Source organism: Hypanus sabinus, chromosome 13 (assembly GCF_030144855.1).
Source record: "Hypanus sabinus isolate sHypSab1 chromosome 13, sHypSab1.hap1, whole genome shotgun sequence".
NCBI lineage: Eukaryota > Metazoa > Chordata > Chondrichthyes > Myliobatiformes > Dasyatidae > Hypanus > Hypanus sabinus.
The window spans coordinates 10722217-10746772 of NC_082718.1; the positions used below are offsets into that span (position 1 = coordinate 10722217).

At 43.0% G+C, this 24556-nt stretch overlaps 1 protein-coding gene across 6 annotated transcripts in view; it reads left to right on the plus strand.

Annotated features, from left to right (window-relative positions):
- Positions 1–24556, plus strand: part of LOC132403627 (uncharacterized) — a 483661-nt gene that overhangs the window by 151871 nt on the left and 307234 nt on the right. For 5 of the 6 annotated variants that reach the window (XR_009515316.1, XR_009515310.1, XR_009515311.1 and 2 more), the window contains one exon: positions 860–2690. The exons of the other annotated variant lie outside the window; for it this stretch is intronic. The gene's annotated coding sequence lies outside the window, so the exon portion shown is untranslated. Of the gene's footprint in view, positions 1–859; positions 2691–24556 lie in introns of those variants that run through there. 6 annotated transcript variants of the gene reach the window in all.

Here is a 24556-nt window from a genome sequence, read left to right on the forward strand (position 1 = left end):
ACCTAGAGGTAAATTGGTAAGTCAATTTACCCCTACTTACTTTGTAATTTTTTTTTCCAATTTATTTTTTCAATGAGTTGACAGATAAAAGGTCAACTGATGCAGTTGATTGATGCTGATAGGTTGAACCAGTGCAGGAGTGTGGTTTTTGAATAACAGTCGAGTGATTTGTGGTTTTGGTCGTGTATGGAAATAGAGAAAACTTTTAAAGTGGTCAGTCACCTGCAGTGGCGAGGTAAGGGGGGCACCGAGGATAGACAAAATTGTGAACTTGTCAACCCAAGTGCTATTTATATGAAGATCTCTAATAGAAGTTTCCTTACATACCAGAATATTCTCGTGACAGTGTTTGAAAAGCTGGGCACTGGAGAGGGGTGGTATTAAGTTTCACATCTGGAATTAAAGTTGAAATCCAATAAAGTTGGTTTGGGTGAACCCATTGTCTATCTGCTGCAGGGCAATATTTTTCAATTTGACTGATCTTTGTCCACTTTCTAGTGGTATATACCTGGCATTCTCCCAGATTCACTACCCATTGGCCCTTTGGCTTTGATAGTCCATGAGAGCGTTGGGCACGAGGTGTTTGAAGACAGATATAGTGTAGAAAGGGGGTCCACAGTCTGATGAGCTTTACTGAGCTGAGCTGTGCTCAAATTGGAAATCCTGGGAGCAACCTTCCTGACTGTGAATGTGTCCCTCTTTGAGCACAAACCTGTCTACGAGATAATGGGCGATGTTTTTATCGCATCAGATCTGTAGGTATGAAGGAGCTGGCTCAAACCAGCACAACTGGTAATGCTCCTCTTGTCAGGATTTTAATATATACTAATTGTATGCTTTTTGTTTTGTGTCTAAGCAGCATGATCCATAGAGTTGTTGGTGGAAACTTATTCTGCTGTTATCGGATCCACAGTCCCCTATCTTGAATCTCTCAGGTACACTTGCCAGTACAATTTGATTGTGAATAAAACACTTTGGAAGCAGGATGCTGGCTCTTTTGGTCAAAAGAGCATCAGTGCATCATTCCTTGTTGCTGTGGATGTATAGTGAACTATTTGTTCTGCTGTTAAGCCCCGTGGGAATGTTTTTGCCCTAGGGTAATGCTTTGGGATCCCAAAGGTGAAGGGATTTAAAGGAGGATTGAGAAAATGGGAGAAGGCCCACAAACTGGATAAATTCCAAGGCAGTTCCCTGGAATGTGTGATTACTGGTATGGATGAAAAGTGCACTAGCCCAGTGTTCAGAGTTAGTTGGGGACGTGTTGCTGAAAGAAATCAGTGGGTTGTGACGGATCATGGCAGAAGGCTTTAGAAGTAAATATGGCAACAAATCTGGGCCAAGAAATAAGTACCAACGGATCACACAGCCCCTTGATGTCCCTGCCATTGAGGAAGATCCTGGCAAATCCGGTGCCTCTACTTTTCCATCAATTCGGTGTCTCCAGTTCTCCAGAACTCAACAAGGTTCACTGAATGATCAGAATCAAGTTTAATATCATCAGTATATGACGTGAAATTTGTTAACTTTAGGCAGAATTCCATTGCAATATGTGACAAATACAGAAAAATATCTAAATTACAGTAAGTATATAGACAATAGGTACAGAAGTAGACCATTTGGCCCTTTGAGCCTGCAGCGCCAAATTAAAACAAAATACTTAAATTAAAACAATGATGGCAGAGGGGGAGAAGTTGTTCCTGAATCAATGAGTGTGTGCCTCAGGCATCTGTGCCTCCTTCCCGATGGTAACAGTGAGAAGAGGGCATGTCTTGGGTGGTGGGGGTCCATAATAATAATGGCACTGTAGTGTAGGTTTGTAGATTGCCGGTATTGAGGTTTCTCCTGTGTTTTACATGTCTGTCCCTTAATGCCTCAGAATTCAGAAGCTGCTTTCTCATGTATCCTGTCATTCCCCCTCAGAATTCAGAAAGACAAAAGTGGTACTTCCTCATTTTCATTTTCTATTTCTCATCCTATTGATCCATCAGTTTAGGTTCCTGTTCCTGTACCACCTCATTGATGGTAGCAATGGGAAAAGGATATGCCCTGGTTGGTGAGGTTGACAAACTTCTAATGAATTATAGCTGCATCAATATGCTGGTCCCAGGATAGATTTGATAGGCTTTACCAAAAAAATTGTAAAAACTACCCGCTCTTACCCACCCCACCAGTTTGGATTTGATTTTCCATTAGACATTATTGTTTCGAGTAAAGGCGATGGTCTACAAAAAGCTAGTAGCCAGTGACTGCACTCAGCCAAATTGAGTCTTTGCTTAATTTGTCTACTGGGCTGCATTTGGGTTTGGGTTTTTCACACCTCCTGTGAATTAGGTTGATTCATGAACTCTGGTTCTCTGCGGAGTTTACACATTCTCCTTATGACCACACAGGACTTCCCTGGGTGCTCTGATCTTTGCTGGGCAAAAGTTTGCCTTTTCAATGCCTGACTAATGTGTGGGTGAATGATTGGGAATAAGAGGGCTAGTATCGGGGGCTTTTGAAGGCCAGTGGGTTGGTGCTCTATGAATGACTGATTCTGTTATCGTTTTGGTTTTTATACTTTAGAACTTATGTCAAAAATAATAGCAGAATGGGCTCTCAATTGCAGACGATATTATCAAATTCCTCCTCATCCGTATCTAAAAGGATTTTGCCAGAGGGCAGTGAACCTATGGAATTCATTGCCACAGACTGCCATGGAGGTAAAGTCATGGGGCATATTTAAAGCAGAGGTTGATGGGTTCTTGATTAATAAGATTAAGGGGAGAAGGCAGTGGAATGGGGTTGAAAGGGATAATAAATCAGCCAGAATAGAATGGCAGAGCAGACTTGATGGGTCGAATGTCCTAATTCCACTCCCATGCCATTAGGTTTTAAATTGCATTTATTAATTATAAGTGTCACCAGTTGAAATGTAAAGCAGAAACTCCATGACTGTCAAGGAGATTTTCCACTCCTTTCTCTCAATACCCAATCTCATTGCTAATATTTAATTAAATTACTTCAGTACCGTAGGAGATGAATCACATCAGTGATGCCCCCCCCCCTTGAATGTATTTAAATCCTGACTATTTATTGGGTATTCCACTTGCTGGCCTCTTGCATAATTTCTTGGCTTTGTTTCAAAGCAGGTTATCTTGACATCTATTTGTAGCATGTCTCTCGATTATGTGGAAAAGCCAATGCCAAGTAGATTTGCATCTTCAAGTACAAAAGGGTTCTGGTTCTGTGAACAATATTTGGTTTTAATAAGAAAAATAATTTTTCCACTCTTGTAGTGTTGATGGTGGTTTTGAGTTAAATGGGCATATGGAAAGCAACAATGTGAACTTCACAGTGCCAAACACTGCTTCTTTTGTAGTCTGTCCAAGTTTAGAGCTGGAGGTTCCCATGGCAATGTCGAGATGCCAGAGAGAGATGGTTGGTGTGTGTGTGTGTGGGGTGGGGGCACGGGTGTAACACACACAAGAGCGAGCTTCCTGTTTTCTGAGCTGAGCTCCTGTGAATCGGTACTGCTGGGTTTGGCGGGAAGACGCTGTCACTGAAGCAGATTTGGGTGGTTTTTCTTAGAACCTCTGCACTTGCGTCATGTGCGTGGGTGGCTTCTATCTCATGACCTGAGTGCACGTGGCCCCTGCTGCCTTATTCGCAGTGAAGAAACAAAAAAAAAATCTTTCTCCTCTCCAAACTATTTGAAAATTTGAAGGCTGTTTTAAATTGAGGCAAGATGTCGATTGACACCTGTGAGCTATTTGGCTTCTCTTGATTCATCAGCAACTCATTGTTGGGTACAGCTCCGTGACTTGGATGGTCTGAACCTTGCGCTACAGGTGACTCTGCAAGAGATGTGCTAATTCCATCAGCCTGAGATTGATTCGAGGGCTGTGGTTGGGCTTTGCATGAGAGTTTAAGAGCGAAAATGTTGACTCTGTCCACATCAGGATTTAAGAGGCACGATACTGAGAGCAGCTAAGAAGCGAGTTAGCATTTTAAATGCTTTCATTACTTCAACCTGTTTTCCAGCCTTGATGACCTATCTGCCCAAGTTTAACCATGGCTGCCAAATTTCCAATGGCAGCACGGCAATGTAGCATGTCGCAGAGATGCAGATCTACTTGGCATTAGCTTGAAGAAGCAAATCTAATTGGCTTTTCCACGTTATCGAGAGACCTGCTGGTTTCCTCCCACATTCCAGACACGGACAGGTTAGGATTAGTAAATGTGTGCATGCTTTATTAGTGGCAGAATGTGTAGTGCTGCTTGCCGGCTGCCACCAGCTCGACTGTGTTGGTCGTTGATACAGACGACATATTTCACTGTTTAGATGTGCATGTGACCAAATAAAGCTAATCTTTAATAGGAGGCAAGATACTGAGAACAGCTAGGAAGTGAGCTGGCTTTTTAAATGCTTTATCCATTGATCCGTTTGTCCAGGTTTAACCATAGCTGTCAGCATTATACAAGACTTTAGAAACTTGGCAGCCAAGGGGAGGTTTTAACAGTTTCAGGAAGAAGAGAGATGCTTTTTTTTGCATTTCAATACGAGTAGGATCGATGGATGCCTCTAAAACAGAGGTCTACTTGTCACTCTATAAAAAGCATAGTTTCGGAAGAAGCAAACATCTTGAAAGCATTGAAGAGTCAGAAGGTGAAGACTGGAATCCAGCAAGCGATGATAAAGCCAAATGGAAAACCAGTGACCAGTCCATAAGCTCCCAATATTTGTGTTTTAAATTAATTATTTCAGTCATGGGGAAAACCAAAGGAAATTTGAGTATTTAATTGTCCCTTGATTCTTAACCTATTCATTTATTTGAAGATGATTTTTGCTATTTAATTACATAGAATTCTGCTGATGACTCCACAAGAGTCCAACATATCAAAGCCTACTTGTCAGATTGTGTAACCCAGAGTAAAGCATTTTGAAGTCCTTTTGCGTCATGCTCTTGGTGGCAGGATGGTTTCCATGGTTACCATTGAGATCAAATGCTTTAAATTTCTTTTGCAACCTGATGTCCTTGCATTGAGTTTTGTGAAATTTTGTGGGGCTGGTCTTGAGTGAACAAATGACAGTATATGGTCTCTGCATTGACCCTGCTGCTTGTAGAGTGATAAACGTGTCACTGTGTTTCAGGGGCACACACTGACTCTGCTCTTATTGAAATGCCATCCATGGCAGTTCCCTGCTTCAACTATCTGCAAGCTCAAATCTCAAAGCAAGCTGATTAGTCTCATTCTTCCTTGCCCTCCCATGTGTCTGCAACTTGCTGTCTCTCACGTGCACTCCCACTTCGTTCTTTTACCAGCTGCCTGCAGTGAAGTGTACCTTGAAGTAGCCAGTTAGCCTTGGCAGCTTTGCTGGGATAAGGCCGAAACAGCAGTCACAGGGTGAATGAGCAAACTCCAAGCATGCAGCACCCAAGGGTGGAATCAAACTGGAGTCCCTGGATCGGAGACAGCAGTACTACCTGCTATGCAACCTTGCCACCTTTCTGAAAGGCTTTCAAATTTCTCTTAATGATGTAATATGTTACCTTGTCTCAGTCCCAAGATAACGCATCAAGCAGTTATGAGTTGTAAGCGGCAGAACACATCTGCTGGTTTCTTCGGTATCCATGCAAATGGTATGAAGTTTCTTCCAGCTCTCTTATCTTGTGTTAGTTGCAAGAAATTCAGTTTTGACATTCTATGTCCCGGCTGTTCTGCTGACTAAAATGCTCATCTGTATCCATGTTGAGAGGTGCAGAAATTCCCCTTTATTCTTTGGTGCTTTGAACCACAGATTGTGAAGTTCATTGTTGCATCAGGTCAGTGTCCTGTCCCCTTAGTGGACTCAGTCTATTCTTCTCACTGCCTCAGTGAAGCAGACCCACCCATCCTGGACATTCTCTCTCCACCCCACCTTCAATCAGGCAGAATATACAAAAGCCTGAAAGCACGTTCCACCAGACTCAGGGATAACTTGAACCTGGTAAAACTATTGAATAGTTCCCTAAGCTGGACAAACAATTTATCTCATTGTCTTGCCCTGCACCTTCTCTGTGATTTATTCTGCATTCTGTAAACATTTTACATTAACCTACTTCAATGCATGGTGTAATGAAAGGATCTGTATGATATTACATTTGGCAATAATAAATCAATTCTACTCTTGCATTATCTTAATGAGTTTACAAGGAATTAAGTGGACCAATGGAATACTGGCCAGTGAGATACGTAAACACATGAGATTCTGCTGTTGCTGGAAATCTTTAGCAACACACACCAAGTGCAGGAGGAACTCAGCAAGTCGGGCAGCATCTATGAAGGTGAAAAAGCAACCACCATTTTGGGTTGAGACCATTGAGATACGTTAGTTTCATTAAGTTGCTGCCATTGAGTTAGACTTTACTGCGTTCATTTGTGATTTGCAAAATGAGTAGGAGTGTTGTGCACCTTCACCAGAATTTGATTTGAGAAGGAAGTAATGGGTGAACAGAGAGGGTGCCCATTGCACAGTGACACGGTTTGCTTTCACCAAGTTATCTCGCAATCAAGCAGGTTCAAGGAAGCCAGATATTTGGACAGGATACAACTACAGATCCGTCAACTGGATGACATTGAGGAAGCAGACCAGTTTTATTCCAGAACATTGCCACATCTGAAGTTCTTAAAGGAAAAACAAAACTTGATCAAATCAAGTGCAAATTTTTGAGAAAATCTAGATTAACAAATACTTGGCTGGCTTCATACATTTGAAGACACTTATGGACTCATGGATTAATGTCTGTCAAGCATTTCCAAAACGCCCACCCTTTTATGATGCCAAGTGTTTCTTTTCCCCAAAGTGTCAGAATCAGGTTCGATAACACTAACGTATGTTGTGCAATTAGTTGTTTTGTGGCAGCAGTACAGTGCAATACATAAAAATGTTATAAATTACAATCAGAAACATATATTAAAAATAATTAAATAGTGCAAAAAGTGAGGTAGTTTTCATAGGTTGGTTAACTTTCTGTTTGGAAGTCTGATGGTAGAGAGGAACAAACTGTTCCTAAGGCATTGAGTGTGTGTCTTTAGGCTCCTGTATCACCTCCATGATGGTAGTAATGAGAATAGAGAATGTCCTGGGTAAGGAAGGCAACTGAAAAGTCTGCATTCATTTTGAGAGGACTAGAATAATAAAAGTAAGGATGTAATGCTGAGGCTTTATAAGGCATGGGTCAGACCACACTTAACATATTGTGAGCAGGTTTGTGCCCCTTAGTTAAGACAAGATGTGCTGCCATTGGAGAGCATCCTGCAGAGGTTCAAAAGAATGATGTATGCAGAGCGTTTGAAGGCTCTGGGCCTGTGGTCACTGGAAATTTTACAAGAATTGGGAAGAGGTTGGGGGAGGGGGGATCTTACTGAAACCTATTGAATATTGGATGGCCTAGATAGAGTGGATATGGAGAGAGTTTTCATATAGTGGGTGAGTCTAAAACCAGAGGGCACAGGTCAAAATAGAGGGACAACATTGGAACAAAGATGAGAAGGCATTTCTTTAGCTAGGGGGTGGTAAACTCATGGGCCTCATTGCCACAAATGGCTGTGGAGGTCAAGTCATTGGGTATATTTGAAGCAGAGGTCGATAGGTTCTTGATTAGTAAGGGTACCTCAGGTTATGGAGGGAAAGCAGAAAAAAATAGAGTTGAGAGGATAAGATGGATTGGCAGAGAAGACAATGGGCTGAATGGCCTAATTCTGCTGTTATGTCTTAGGGTCTTATGGTGGATGCCACCATTTTGAGGCACACTTTTTGAAGATGTCCTTAATGCTGGTAGGCGAATGCCCATGACGGAGCTGTCTGACTCTGTAACCTCCTGCTGCATCCTATGATCGTGTGCAGTAGCACCCCACCCCCAGACCAGACCAGACCAGATGGAGATGCAGGCAGCCAGAATGCTCTCCACTGTATGACCGTAGAAATTTGAGAGTCTGGTGACATACCAAATCTCCTGAAACTGCTTAAGTCTGGGTTCTAATCTTTACTGTTGGGCTTTCCCTGTACGGACGTGTGACACTGCGAAACTGAATTCACTGCTGCACTTGCTATCACTCCGTGTGACATCGTTAGCTTTGAATGTTGCAGTACTTCACATCTTCACAGTCTGTCCGACCGGCTGCTGGATTCCCAGTGTATACTAAAATTGTGACCACGTTTTCTTTTCTGTCTGACATCTGTGCAGCCTCTTCATATTTCTGCTCAAGTTTTCTTGATACTTAGAAATCCCCCATCACAGAGATTAGTAGTAGCTGTATTAGTGTAGTTCTCGATGTGACAGTAACCATTGAAGAGAAAGATAATTCCCACTGTTTAAAACAAAAAGCTTTGTTTTGCTTTTCCTCATCTTGCTCGCTCTCTCTCTCTCCCCTCCTTTTCCTTTTGAAGCCTTTAAGTCTTTTTGATCAGATCCTGCTGAATTTTTCAAACCTTACTGAGGCAACAGATTTGTTGCTTAAGTACAGAGCCCATAGAATATGAACTGCCAAGAAACTCGTGGAAATTCCCAGTGCTAAATGAATGGTGTTAACTATTTGTAGGAAAACGTGACTCCCAGAAATTTAATACTGGTGAGTACCCCTTGCCTGAAATTCCAAAATCCAATAACTTCCCAAATTTGTGCTTTTTTTTTGGACATGATATCACAAATGGAAAAAATTCCACAAGGCACTGGGAAGGTTCCCAGGTGATGTACTGGACTCTGCACACCACAGACAGTTCTGAGAAGTAATGAACAGAAGTTAATGAAAAATAGAAACACTACATAAGACAAAAAATGAAGATCTGGAATTCTCCAACTTCTGGTAATTCCCTCCCTCTCCCTTCCCCCATCCCAGTTTCACTCTGCCTCCTCCTCCAGCTGCCTATCACCTCTCTCATGATTCTGCCTTCTTCTACTACACACAGTGCTTTCCCCTTACATTCCTTCTTCACCTTTCCTGCCTATCCCCTCCCTGCTTCCCTCTCCCCCCCCCTACCCCTTGATCTTTCCTCTTACTGGTTTTTCACCTGGCACCTACCAGCCTTCTCCTTCCCACCCTCCCCCACCTTCTTTAGAGGGTCCCTGTTCCCTCCCTCTTCAGTCCTGATGAAGGTCTTGGCCCGAAATGTTGACTGTTCGTTTCCACAGATGCTGCCCGACCTGAGTTCCTCCAGCTTGTTGTACGTGTTGCTTTGACCCCAGCATTTGCAGTGTACTTAGTGTTGAAGATCTGGAAATGTATTACAAGAATGGATTCGTCAGCGCCGGACTGAACATATGTTGCTTGATGGTGTGCTGATCATGAAACAATCAAAGATCTATATGATGAATTGAAAATAGAATAATTTTTAAAATATTGTATAAAAATAACCCCCTCCTGTCGTATTTGCTGTGGAATGGGCGGCTGTTTAAAATCGCTGGTGGATATTAAGCCAATTGCAGCACAGGAACCTGGCAATAGATGCGGAAGATGAAGTCATTTGACTCCGGAAGTCTGTGGAGGACCCAGCTCCATCATGACCATAAGACAAGGGAGCAGAATTAGGCCATCTGCCCATTGAGTCTGCTCTGCCATTCCATCATGGCAGTTTCTTTTCTCCCCATCTCCTCCTCAACCCCGGTTCCCGGCCTTCTCCCCGTAACCTTTGATAGGTTCTTGATTGGACATAGCACAATCTCTGCCTTAATTACATCCAACGACCTGGCCTCTACAGCTGCATGTGGCAACAAATTCCCCAAATTCACCTGCCTTTGGCTAAAGAACAAACTGTGCTCTGACAGCGTACTGTCCCCTTTGAGCTGCTGACTGGCTGTCCATAAGCTATATATGTAATGTAAATGGATTTTGTGTCCCACCCCCCAACGCATCCCATGATATAAATACAACTATTCAAAAATCCAAAACCCAGGACCCTTCTGGCCCCAAGCATTTCGGATAAGCGATGCAGGATGCTCAACCCGCATAAATCTAGAAATTTGGCATTATTCTAAGGCATTTTGACAAGGTACCAAAAATGCATTGGGACTGAAAATAGATTTATTTTTTATTTTGTGTTTGCACTGAATTCCAGCCCATCTTACAGCAGGGGAGCGCTTATTTTTAAACCTTGTTCCTGGAAAGCCAAGTGTCACCATATTTCCAGCACCTACATTGGGTCTCACGATTCACTCTTCGTAATTGCATTTCTTTGGAAGATGTGGAAGGAAACCAGAACTGCCAAAGGAAACCTTTGTGGTAACAGGGAGAAAGTGCAAACTTCACTCAGACAACAGTGGGAATTGAACAAGAATTGGTGATTTCAGGCACTGTAAAGCAATTGCACTAACCATTACGCTACCGTACTGCCCCATAATTAAAATTAGCTTTTTCATAATTTGCTTCCTGGCAATGTAGGAAGGTACTGTTTGACCTACCAAGGCAATGCTCTCAGCAATCACATCAGTTCAGTTTCCCCCACTGTTTTCCTGTAATCTGTTTGCTCTTGCATGTTTTATCAGCAAGCCCTAAGTCTCCTGGTAGGCAATGACAATGTAGAGTAGGCAGTGATTAAATGTCACAGCAAACATGCAAACTCCATGCATATAAGCACTTCAAGTCAGCATTGAAGCTGGTTTGCTGGAACGTGACATTAGCTCCAGCTGATGTACCATCCTAATTTAGCTAGATTTAGGTGTAGGTGTGTGTGAGAGCTAATGAAATCAAGTAAAAGATTCATTCAATACCTGGCCAAAACCTTGGAGTATTCCAAAGACCCTCACAGCCATTGCTTCATTTTATTTGTAGATTTGGGGAAATATGTACAGTAAGCTCCCATAAAGCAGCAAGTTTGTTAATTGTGTAATACAAAGTACTTTATGAACTTTTTAAAATAAAAGTACTTTGATTGTGGGCTATGGGTAACCCTAGGTAATTTCTAAGGTAAGGACATGTTGGTGGGCACCGCTTTGTGGGCCGAAGGGCCTGTGTTGTGCTGTAGATTTTCTCTGCTCTATGTTCTACGTCCCTGAAATGACTCTGCATTCTTATGATGATTGTATTTTTGGCGCGTTCTAACTGATGCAGTCTAGGTATTAGGTTTGAAGAAGCCTGTCAAGATTAATGCTGCCAAATGTATTGCTTTTGCAGAATGGTCAAGATTAGACATATTCTTTTAAAAAGGAAACGTCAAAGACCTTGGACTTGTTCCTATCTTAAGATAGAAAGCTACAGAAAATGAGCATTAATGAACTAACATATTAAAATAAAACAATAGTTTGAATTAAAAGAAGTGTGTTGACAAATATTCAATTATTTATTTTTTGAATTGCTGAAGAATGACTTCAAAGCAAGGATCCACCATGTTGATATGTGGACGACAGAGAACATCTTGACCATTAATCTGAAACCCATTTCCTGGGCCCTTGGCTCCCATTGATGACCTCCCATCTCCATCTCCAAGTTGATGGTATAGTTGGTTGATGCACCATCAATAACTCTCGGAGACGTAAGTTAAGGTAGGCTTTTATTGGCTGGAAGAAAGAACAAGCAGCAAGTGACCACCACACTACATCCTGGAGACTGAGGCCGGGGCTGTGCCTCCAATCGCCTTTATACCGGGGTCCGAGGGAGGAGCCACAGGAGCAGTCAGCGGGATGGTGGGGGGGGGGGGTGTCCAGACAGGTATATGTAGTTCACCGCATTGGTATTCATCAATGGACCTGTAATGCATTGCACCCACTGTTCTGGGGATTGGCCTATACAGCTTCACCAGAGCCCTGTTGGCCAGCCTTGCGCCTCTCGTGACGTAGGCTTGGATTTTGAGAGGCCTGAAACATATTTATTTTGAAGTAAATGATTATAGAAAGTGGCAGTGTTTTTATTCTCATTTTGCACTACTCATGTGCCTATTAACTTTTTTTTTGTGAGGCCAAGTTGCTAGCTTGACACTCAACCCAGCACAGATGGAAAGTGTGCAAGGAGCCAGCCAGATTTAAACTCTGGACCATTCACTTTAAAGTCCAGTGCTGATGTCGCTACACCACCGGCCGATATGCAGTATTGTTTGTTTATTTCATGTGTGCTGCTGCTGCAAAACAACAAATTTCATGATGTATGTCAGTGATATTAAACCTGATTCTGATTCAATTAACTTAGATCTTGTCTCTCCAGCCCCAAAACAAAGACTTTATGAAATAAGGAAATTTTAAAAAAAGTCTGAGCTAGCCATAAGCCTCACATTGAGACTTGTGGAAAACGCCCAGCTAAATGTGTGTCAGCAGATAAAAGAAGAATGTGATTGATATTGGGCAGGGTGCATCTATCCTCTCTGGAAAAGATGAAGCTTTCAAATGACATAAGTGGTGTTATTTTCATTTGGCTTCAAAAAGAGGTGATAATATAATATTCTAATTCCTTTGAATGCTGTCATGTTCAAAGAATTTCACTGGCTCTTTTAAACACTATGAGCAACACCAAGACAATAAAGAACTAGACTGGGGAATCTGGGAATCAGAAGTGAAAATGGAAAGTGTTGGATTTGCTCAGCAGAATGCAAAGTATCTATGGAGCAAATGTTGACATTTCAGTGTAGTTCTATTTGTTGAAATGGTTCTGAATTCAGGGAGTACACAATTCTCATTTTGGCTGTTTCAGTAAGATGGAGTATCACTACTGGATCCCATCATTCCTTCAGATGAATCTGAGAGGAAGCATTCTTTAAAAAGAAAGCTTAATCTGTCTTTGAAGTCATTTGCTTGAATTTCTATAGAGCATTGAGAGTGAATAGGACAATAGTGTTGAAACTGAGAAAGCACTCCAAATCATTTTGAGTGTCTTGTCAGTAACAAATGGTCATGATTAAAGCAATCAAACTGGTGCCATTCCCTTGGAAACCAATTCCGAGGTTTGTTTCTGTCATCTAAAATAACTGTAGGCGAGGAATCGATTTGTTAAAGGTGTACCATCTTTCTGAAGTGTGTCGGGCAGCAATTTTGCTAGGTATAATAGCATTTGTGAAAATCCTGTTTGCAGTGATGTATTAGATTGTCACAGAAAGCAGTTTTTTGATGGGTGAAGTAGGTTCAAGACTGTTGTTAGTTAGTTTTCATGTGCTCTTCAATTGAGATTTGGGCTTGTATTTGGATTAATCCAGTGTAGAGTCATAGAGAACTGCTGCACAGAAACAGGTACTTCAGCCCATGCTGAGCTGCTATCCTGTACCCGGGCCTTAGCCCTCCACATCCCTCCCATCCAGGTACCTATCCAAGTTTCTCGTAAATGCAGCAAACAGCTTGTTCCACATTCTTACCACCCTCTGAGTGAAGTAGTTCCCATCATGGCCCACTTAAATATTTCATCTTTTACCTATGACCTCTAATTCTAGTCTCACTCAACCTCAGTAGAAAAAGCCTGCTTGATTTGATCCTATCTATACCCCTCATTATTTTGTGTACCTATCAAATCTCCTCTCCTTCTCCTGTTCTGCAGGGAATAAACTAACCTATTCAATCTCATATCCTCAAGTTCCAAACATATTATTGTATATTTTCTCTGTACTCTTTCAATCTTATTGATATCTTTCCTGAAGGTCATTGACCACATGATACTGCAAATTCGGCCTCACCGACGTCAGACACAACTTCAACGTAACTCAACTTCTGTACTTAATACTCCGATTTATGAAGGTCTATGTGCCAAATTCTCTGTACAACTCTTTCCGACCCTATCATGTTTTAATGATTCCTATTTCTGTAAAGTCCAGAAAGCTGAGCAGGTGGCTGCTGAATGTGTTTACACGAGTTTTACAGTGTTCACTCCAGGCCGCTCACGAGCTGGTGTGCTCGTGTGGCTCTTGAATACTTGCAGCTCGTTCCTTCAGCTGAAACAGAAAGTGGTGGGCTGCATTTTCTTGCCGCAGCCTGGCTGATCCACCGTACAAATCTTCCTGCCAAAGGAAACTGAGGAGGATGCAAAGAGCATGCACGTGCTTTTTGCCTGGCTGAGTGGGTGGGCAAGGTGTTGGCAGATGTTAAGTAGTTTGGAAACTTTTATTTGTATTTATTTGAGATACAGTATGGTAACGGGCCATTCCCACCTCCCCACCCCCATGAGCCCGTGGCACTCCCTTACACCCATGTGACTAGCTAGCCTACTAACATTTATATCTTTGGGATTTTGGGAGATAACCTGAGCGCACGTGGTCATGGGAAGAATGTATAAACTCCTTACAGATAGTGGCAGAGATTGAACCTGTGAAACTGTGCTGTATTAATGTTACATGTTCCCATCACCACCTCCCAGTTTCTTCCACTCACCTACGCTAGTGGTCACCAACCTTTTTAAGCCCAAGATCCCCTACCTCGGCCTTAGTGAAAGGCAAGATCGACTCCAGATCGATTAGTAATACGCACACGCACCGGAGCAGAAAAGACTGGAAGTAAAACCCTGCAACCCAGAAGTAGAAATAATGTATGAACACCAGGGGTACCCACCCTGTTTTTGCACCACGGACTGGTTTAATATTGACAATATTCTTGCGGACTGGCCGTCGGGGGGTTGGTGTTAAACACAACTGGAATACAGCGATACTCCAAGCAGGTTCCTTATGTCCAGTCTATTCCACAATTTAGTTTTCGTGGCTCTCAGCACTTAGCTTCTGTCCTGCACTGCTCACTTTTTTTCAGCTGGAAAAATACTCAGTGGGTTCGTCTTTAAGTGCTGGGTACTTGGACTCAGGGTTCCGAAGCAGTTTTGAGGGCTTCATTGCCTCATTAGACAGCCTCCCGGCCGCCTGCCACCAGATGCCTTGGCCAGGTGTGGCTGTTTCTATATGGGGACCGTGGTGGTCGCAGTCCAGAGAAAGCAACTGACCAAGCAAGGTGTGTGACAGGGTGCCTGCCCACCCCCCTTGTAGGATCTATCGGCCGACAAAAGTTTGACTCGAGGGATGTCTTTAAGTTGATGGCAGCCTGATAGCTGCTCTGATACTTACGAATTAGGTCATCTGCGAATATTTTAGCGCTGGGTTCCCCATGAACATTCGGTGTGCTAAACAGGTTTAGAGACGGCACCCATCTGTCCGTGCTCCTGGCTGGTAGTAATGGCACTTCTCAGTGGCCACGTGAGGCAGTCGGTTACCCGAGACCAATTGGCGCGAGGGTATCACTGTATTTGGGCGACTGATGACCTCGCGTGGGTTCAAGTCTAACAGTGGGCGTGACAGGGACTGAGGAAAGGTGAAGCTGACTCATATCATTTCCTTGCAGCCTGGTGGTTGGGGACCAGCGCATGGCTGGGGAGCTGCACATGCGTGCCCTGGGCAGAAAGAACGGAACTAAAACCCTGCAACCTGGAAACAATCTCTCAACAGCATTTGTGTATTTATTTTTCTTTTTTTTGGGATCGACTGAAAAAGTCTCAAAGATCAACCAGTCGATCATGATCGATGGGTTGGCGACCACTAACCTAACAATCGATGCCATTTTTAACAGTCATTTCACCCACTAACCACACCTTCATGATGAGTGAGGAAGTTAGACCACACGTTCACAGGGAGAGCATACAATCTCCCCATGGTCGGATTTGAACCTGGGTAGGAGTTCTGCATGTGCCACTGTGCTGGCCAGATAGAACAAGGTGGCAGCTTTCCTTCCTTCCCCTGCGTCCTGCTCTCGCTCTCTCAGCCTGCTCTAGTTTACCGTTACTCATTATGCTGCCTCATAATGGTGAAAGAAACAATAATACAAATTTATTTCCCAGTTGTGTGTAATGCTGTGTTTTAATAGCCCTGTTTTCCCATCATGCAGGCAGAGTGGACAGCCAGAAACTTTTTCCCAGGGCAGAAATTGCTAATATCAGGGGATATAACTTTTAAGGTGTTTTGAGGGAAGTATAGAGGTATTGTCAGAAGAAGGCTGTTTTACGCAAAGTGATGGGTGCATGGAATGCACTGCCACAGGTGGCGATATAGACAGATATATTAGAGGCATCTAAGAGACTCTTAGCTACGCACATGGATGAAAGAAAAAAATAAGGGCCATGTGGAAGAGAGAGGTTAGATTTGAGTAAGTTAAAACGTCGGCGTAACACTGAGGGACAACGGGTCTGTACTGTGCCGTCCTTTTTTTGTTTTATTCATAGTGGTTTTCTCCTTGTTGGCAACTTACTGTGGACCATAGGAGGTTGAAAAGCAATCTGCTTTCTCAGCTTCTATCATGATGTTGGATGTCTATCCAGTTGGATGCAATCACCTGGCCTCGTCTGATGTTCTTTGGTGCTCCCTTTCTCGTATACCAAATCAGATTGAGAGCGTCACAAATGAAATGCTGCAGAAACTCACCAGTCAGGCAGTGTCTATGCAGGGGAATATTCAATAATAATGATGGATCTCAGCCCGAAACATCAACTATTTATTCCCCTCCATAGAAGCTGCCTGACCTGCTGAATTCCTCCAGACAAGATTACAGAGAGACTGTGTGATGTAGACACAAAGCACAATGGAGTGAAACACCTCAAATGCAAAACTAAGCAAATGTGTAAAGTTACTAAATGTAAAAGAGAATCAGACAACATAGAGGTTGATGAAGATGAACTATCATGCCTAGAACTACAAAATATTATTGAAGCAGATCGCAATATAATTTGGATCACAATAAATGTGTCTGGTGTAAAACTGAAAATGGAGCTGGATACAGGGTCATCAGCTTTGTCTACGATTCCAGAGGCTGGCTGTTTTCTAAGATACCATTAGAGACACAGAGGAGGAAGTATCCCCTAAAGGCAAACTGAAAGTGAAGGGGGCGTATGGAGGCCGAAGATTGCAGTTAGAGCTTTATGTGTTGAAAAGTGGAGGGCCAACGCTTTTTGGACATGAGTAGTTGAGAAAAAATCCAACAAAACTGGCACTCAATCGAAGCTCTCAGTGTGACATTGTTGGAAAAAAGAGAGAGAGAGATGCTGCTTCTACCTCTTCCAACAATCCTGAGTGAGGCACAGAGAGATCTGTATTTACTGACAATTACCTTTATTGTTCAAACTAACAAGTACGTGAATTCATATATTAAATACCTTGTGTGCACACCTGCTAAGTATCCCTGACTCTCCTGGATAGTCAAAGAATAGCAAAGATATTACCCGGGCGGAGGAATTTACGCTGGCCGGGCATTCCTTGTTCCTCATGGTCCCGATTCACTCTCCGCGTGCTTCACGCAGGGTTCTTCTCACTTGTATCTGCGATGGTTATTCTTCGAAGTTACCGCCTCCAGCACCCACAAAGCATCCACTTTTATATCCATTTCTTGTCAATTCAAATATTGCATTCCCGCGTCATTGGCCGCAGGTCATGTGTCTGGCCTTTAACACCTGGTCATTGGCTCTGGTCCAAGCCAGCATCCATTTATTGTCCTCTTCCCATCAAGGGACAGTTGCTGACTCATGGCTCTTTGTTCCCAATCAGCAATGAGCTCGAATCACCTCAGGCATTCACAATCCTGCATGTTATAGCCAACCAAAGAACACCTCACAAATGACTCCTTATTTGGAAATGACCTCCAGTGCAGCAGATTACCTAAGGAGTCTTTGCGCCTTCTTTAAAACACCCATCAAGCCCAGCATGTCAAGCTCACAAAATGAAGAATAGAGTGTCTTCACAAAATGGCAGCCTCCATCCCCCAAGCACACGGCAAAAACAAAGACTGCTTCCACTGTCCTTGATTCATTTGAATTCACTGATTTGAAGATTGTCATTCTTTCTGGCCAACAACATCAACAGGCAACTGCAGCCCAAATGGTAGCACTAACCAGAGGCTGTCATAGCTGCTTAATGCTAATCAGAAGGTGTTTGAGAAAGGACTAGATAAACAGATTAAAGGCTTGGCCAAAAACTGTTCAGGATGCTAAAAAGTTGAAAGTTTCATGCATGGGAGTGGGCATCTTCACCATGGCGAAGATTACATATTGACTTTGCTGGGCCCTTCATGGACTCCTTGTTTCTGATTGCTGTGGATATTTATTCAAATCAACCACCTCTCTGCTTTGTCTCCACTCTAAGGACTGTCTTTGCTAGAAATGGCTTACCAGAACAAATTGTGAGTGGCAACAGACCACAATACATGTCAGAAGAATTCTAGCTGTTCATGAAGAAAAATGGCATCAAACATTTCAATTTAGTTCTTCGCTGCCCAGCAACAAATGGGTTAGCTGAAATGTTCATCCAGACCTTCAAGAAGTCCATCATAGTGATGGACAAGGAGGATATTTCTCTGCAACACAATGTTGACAATTTCCTTTTTGTGTATCAAGCACCTATTCATGAACAGGAATGTGAGATCTTGCATAGACCTCCTGAAACCAGATCTGTGGAAGGAAATACAGAATAAACAGTTCAACCAGTTCCAAGTGAATCAGCAAGGAACTTCGAGATTGGATAGGAAGTCCTAGCTAGCATGATTACTAAGAAGACAAGTGGACAGTCGGTAGGATAGTTGCAAGAACCGGTACACTGATGTACACAGTGGATATTGGAGATCGTACATGGAAGGGTCATGTGGACCTGACTCTGAATGCTCAAAATGGAAGAACACATCTTGAGTTGATTGCATGCAACAAGGCAGGTACATTAGTCACAGACTGGCCTCTCAGTGATGATCATGTCACTGACAGCAACGTGACATGGGAAACTGAAAACCTCGTCTTAGACAAGACACCTACTAAACCCTGTGCCACTCTACAGGTCCAGAAGTGCAATGAGGATGTTAGGATTGACAAGACACCCGCCAAACCTGATGCTGCTCCACGAGTCGGGAGGCTTTATCCTGAAAGAAATAGAGCACCTCCCAAAAGACCAAATCTTTAGAACTGTGAAGTTAGTTATGGACTGTTATTTTGAAAACTTGTCTGTTTGGAGTATGGGTTGGAAGGGAAATTGAATGTTTTGTACATATATGGTTTTATGTTGCAGTATTCTAAAGGGGGAGGAAGTGCGATGTATGGATCTATTTCTTTTAGAGCAATGACTTCCCCCCCCCCCCACCGCACAACGTATTGATCTGTTGCCTATGCATGCACAATGTTCTCTCTCTCTCTCTCTCTCTCTCTCTCTCTGTCTCTGTCTCTGTCTCTCTCTCTCTCTCTCTCTCTCTCTCGCTGTCTCTGCCTTTCTCTTACTGCAGTCTGAATACACTGGTTAAAGTCGTCTCCTGTGCGCACGCTTTTATTTAATTGATACGTAGTTGTGCACAGACACAACAATTTTCATCTGTTATTTTCATTGAGAGTAGAATTATGAATTTTCTCCACTATCCCATCCCAGTCGCATCTTTTGAGTATTTGTTCCTCTTCCTCCCTTTCTCCCCCCCCCTCGCCTCCTCCCCACCACTTATCAATTCTCTTGCACAGATGTATGACTACCCCCCCCCCATTGATTTTAATTGATCCTGGTATTTGTTTCTTCTCCCAAAATTAATTTCAATCCTGTTTTCTCCTTCCCAAATCTCTTCAGATGTACAGAATTTGTATTTTTGTTTTAATTTTGATCATTTTAAACTGCAAAACATTTTGAGGTAACCGTATTAGGTGGTTTCCCAGTTTTGTGTGGGCAAAGTATTATTTACTGTGTCGAGTTAGCCTGGAGTTCCTGTTTGGCACAATAGGGTTGGGTTGAAGGCCACACCCAAGTGTTGTTTGTAGCCTGAGTAGATGGAAGGTGGTGCAGGAGCACTTGATTCAGCCCTGTGTAGCCATTCATCTATAAACGTTACATTCCCTGCCATATTTCTGTTACTTTTGTTTGACTGGATTTTGCTGTATTCCCCAGATTTCAGCATAGCCTCCTATTGTCCTGGGGCAAAGATTTACTTGCAAATGTCCATTCTTGGGTAAAACAAATGTATATTTGCTTATCATTCTCTTGTAAGAGAGAGAGGACCTATTAATCTAAAAGTGCACTCCACCTCTGTTCCTTCATGGTACAGAACTCAGCATTGCTAAGAGATACGGCCATTACAACTTTACCTGTTTGATATTTTATTTCACAAATGGATTTTATTCATAGTGTATACAAAATTATTTTTAAAATATACAAGCATTGCTAGGTCAATATACTTATTGTTCATACTTTGTTAAAACCAAAGTGCTTTTGCCAGTTGTGCCCCCCTTGGGATAATACACCCTTTCAGTTTTTTGAGGGGTGCCCATCCCACAAGCCTCCCACGTCCAACTGAGAAAAGACACCAGAACCCTAAACTGTAGTCTTTCCCTGCAGAGCTTTTGCATTCCTGGAGCCTGGAATGTACCAGTCAGTAGCATACCTCCACCGACATCTCACTGTGCTTCATGCAGGCTGAAGAAAATTTTCCACCCAGATGATCTTCCAGCATCACTTGATGTCTGTGTAATCCTGGGAGCAGCCCACAGAAATACTTTTGTTAATCAATCAGGACCAACCTGGCTGTGACACCACTCAGAGAGGGTAATGGGATCACCACCTATTATGGTGACTAGGCTGTCATTGAATTGGTTTTCTTTGTTGTGGCCTCATGAATGTCTTTGGGGAATGTAGCCTTCTAATCTTAATGGAGACAACTTCATCTCCAAACTGGGTTACTCCCCTCATAATTGAGGAATTGTTCTCTGGTTTTATGACCAAAAACAATCAAGGCTGCTGTGAACTTGATTCTTGTCATGGAAGTTGAAGAAAATTGCAGCTGCTGGAAATCTGAAATAAAAACAAAATACTGGCTTACATTTAGTAAACCAGCCAGCAGTTACGGAAAGAGATATACAGAGTCAGTGCTTCAGGTTTGTCTTCTGAAGCCCAAATGTTATTCATCAATTCTCAGAACATTATTCTGTCCCTTCTATTGCCAAGATCTTGTATTGTGTGGACAGACAAGGTCGTGTGATTGAGAAATTGCATCCAATTGACCAGACTTTGTTTATATCCAAATACCACACCATCTGCACCAACCTGTACAGGTACGACCTGCAGAAGGCTGTTTTAAGAGTGAATAAACAATTCAGTTGAGGTGAGAGATAGATTCCGATGCACATCAGCTCTGGTAGGGTTTGCAGGCCATTACTTCCTGCAAAGCAAAATGGCTGAGTTGCTTCATTCCCAGAGGAGTTCAATGCCTTTTATGCATGCTTAGCTACACCTGTGCAAATCTGAGCAGTACCTAGTGACCCTGTGATCGCTGTCTTGGAGACTGATGACAACATCTTTCAAGAGGGTGAAACCGTATACCTGGCAGGGCTCTGAAAACCTCTGCCAACCATCTGGCTTGTGTGTTCAAAGACATCTTCTATCTCTCACCACTGTAGTCGGAGGTTCCCATCTGCTTCAAAAGGGTAACAATCATACCAGTACCTAAGAAGGGCAGGGAAAGCTGTCTCAATGACTTCGCCCAGTGGCACTCACACCTACTGTAATGAAGTGTAAAAGTGCACTGCAGATGCTGTAGTCAAAGCAATACGTACAACAAGCTGGAGGAACTCAGCAGGTCAGACGGCATCCATGGAAACGAGCAGTCGATGTTACGGGCCGAGACTCGTCGTCAGGACTGTAATGAAGTGCTTTGAGAGGTTGGTCATGGCTAAAAACAACTCCTGCCTAAACTAGGACCTGGACCCACTGCAATTTGCCTATTGCTGCTCTAGGTCTACAGAAGATTCAATTTCACTGGCTCTTTACTCGGCCTTGGATCACCTAGACAATAGTACTATTTATGTCAGACTGTTGTTTATTGACTATAGCTCAGCATTCAATACTATCATACATTCAGTTCTAACCAGAAAGCTCCAAAACCTGGGCCTCTACCTCTGTCTGCACTGGGTCCTTGACTTTGTCACTGGGAGACCATAGTCTGTGCGGATTGGAAGTAACATCTTCTCATTGATAATCGGCACCGGTGCACCTCAAGGATGTGTACTTAGCCCACCACTCTACACACTCTACACGTACGATTGTGAGGCTAGACACAGCTTAAATGCCATCTATAAATTTGCCAAGGACACAACTATTGGCAGAATTTCAGATGGTGACAAGGAGGGTTACAGTAGCGAGGTAGATCATCTGTTTGACTGGTGTCACAGCAACAACCTGGCATTCAACATCAGTAAGACCAGCAATTAATTGTGGATTTCAGGAAGGGGAAGTTGAGGGAACACACACTAGTCCTCGTCGAGGGATCAGAAGTCAGAAAGGGGGAGCAGTTTCAAGTTCCTGGGCGTCAACATCTCTGAGGATCTTTCCTGGCCCCAAAATATTGATGGGATTACAAATAGCATTCTAACTGGTTGCATCACTGTCTGGTATGTAGGGGCCACTGTACAGGATCAGGAAAAACTGCAGAAAGTTTTAAACTCAGCCAGCTTTAGCATAGGCACCAACCTTCTCAGCATCCAGGGCACTTTCAAAAGGCAATACCTCAAAAAGGCAGCATCCATCATTAAGGTCCCCCATCACCTAGGACATACAATATGTAAAAGTTCCTCCCCCTGCCTTGTTTGGCACATTGGATGGCAACCCTGCCATTTCTGTAGCGTTAGTTTTATGAAGCCAGGTTGTTAGCTGGACGCTCAACCCAGCATGGATGGGAAGCATGCAAGCTTGATTTGAACCTGGAACCCTGGAATGAGTGAGTGAGTGTGTGGGAATTTATTGCAATTACTGCTCCACGAAACAACAAATTTCATGATGTACCCCAGTGACATTAAACCTAATTCTGATGTGACTGTGGTTATATATCTGCACAAAGTGAAATTATGCATTGGGGGAGAGTGGAATGTTGTTAATCTTCTTCAGTCTTGCCCATCTGGTGTCCATTATAGTGCTTTACATATTTTAATATGATTCATACTGAAGCAATAAACCTCCATTCAGAAGAACACGAGAGAAAAGCTTATTTATAGAAAAGTTAGGACATTGTGCAGTTAAGTCCACAACCTCAACATACTCATCAACATTTACTAGTCTAACTCATGATCACAATTTGATCTAACTCTTGTTGCTAATAATATCCCCTGATATTTCCTTTTCCCCTACAACTACTTTAAGAACAGGATTCAACTCCTATTGTTACATGCATGGGCATCTAAGGAAAGAGTTGGAGCCTGCATACCAGAGCTGAAGACATTCAGAAGCATATTCAGCCAATAGTTCCAAGTGAAACCAGATGCCAGTCTTCAGCCAATTCAATCACCTGATATCAGGAGGCACCCAAGAGCAGTGGATACAGAAAAGCTATGTGTCCAGGGGACCTCTTGGGAGTAATGTGGATGACTTGTATTCCAGGTCTCAGGCCAAGTTGCCCCAGTACAGTTGCAATGTTACACCTGCCCTGTGTTAAGCAAAATTGTCCATGTACATTCTCTTTTCAAATTTTATTTTAAGTCCGGTTCAGCCTGCACTTGATCAGCACAGCGAGGGAAGTTATTGAACATCATTTACTCATCCCTCTCAAGTTTGGGTTTCACCAGGGTCACTCAGTCCTAAACCTCCTCACAGGCCTGCACCAAACATTAATCCAAGGCCCGAATTCCCAATGTAAGATTAGAGTAACGACCCTTGACAAATGAAGACCAAGAGTAAAGCACTCCATGGCTAAAGTCGTACATCACACAAAGGAAGATTGATGTCAATACTGGATGATCAATCATCACTGCAGGGCAGTACCCTATTGAAGTCTACAGTCCACTGTTTCATTTTATCACAGATAGTGATGTGAATGGTCACTGGTGAATGCACCATGTTCAATTCCATTAGTATCTCAAGCAAATAAAACAGTCCACGTCTGCATGGAGAAAGGCCCAGGCACATAGTAACATGCTTGGTGGCAAGGAACAATCACACCACAATATGTCAAGAAATGACTATTCCAACAAAAGATGTTCAAGGGCATTGTAGATAATGCACCATTAAACTCCCAGATGTCACTAATGGTCAGAAACTCAGCTGAACCAACTACAGAATTATCAGAGTAACAAGAGAGTATGTTAGGAGGTGAGTCACTGGTGAGTGACTTGCATCACGACACATCTTCTACAAGGGCATTAGTGAGGGTCATGGAATACTCTCCACTTGCCTGGAGGTGTGAAGTGCAAATGACTTCCAGCAGCTTTAGGACCATGCCAAACTCTAGTTTACGGCATGTCCAGTGCACAGAGGCTGCGGTATGTATTTTCTGCAAAATACACACCCAGACTACTTCAAGACCACCTTCTACCTGCGAATATTACCGCAAAAGGGCACCACAGTAGTGTAGTGGTTAGTGTGACATTCTTATAGCTCAGAATGTCCTGGGGTTCAGAGTTCAATTCCAGCACCGTTTCGTAAGGAGTCTCTGTTTGTCCTCCCTGTGGAATGTGTGGGTTTTCTCCCAGGTCCTCTGCTTTCCTCCCACAGTCTGCAGATGTACTGGGTAGGTTAACTAGTCATTGTAAATTGTCCTGTGATTCAGGTTAATTAGTTGTTACTGGGGCAATGTGGCTAAATAAAAATCAGTGGCTAAGGGGAGCAGACACTATGGAACACCCCTGCCTTGTAATCCTCTCCAAATCACAGAATATCACAAGT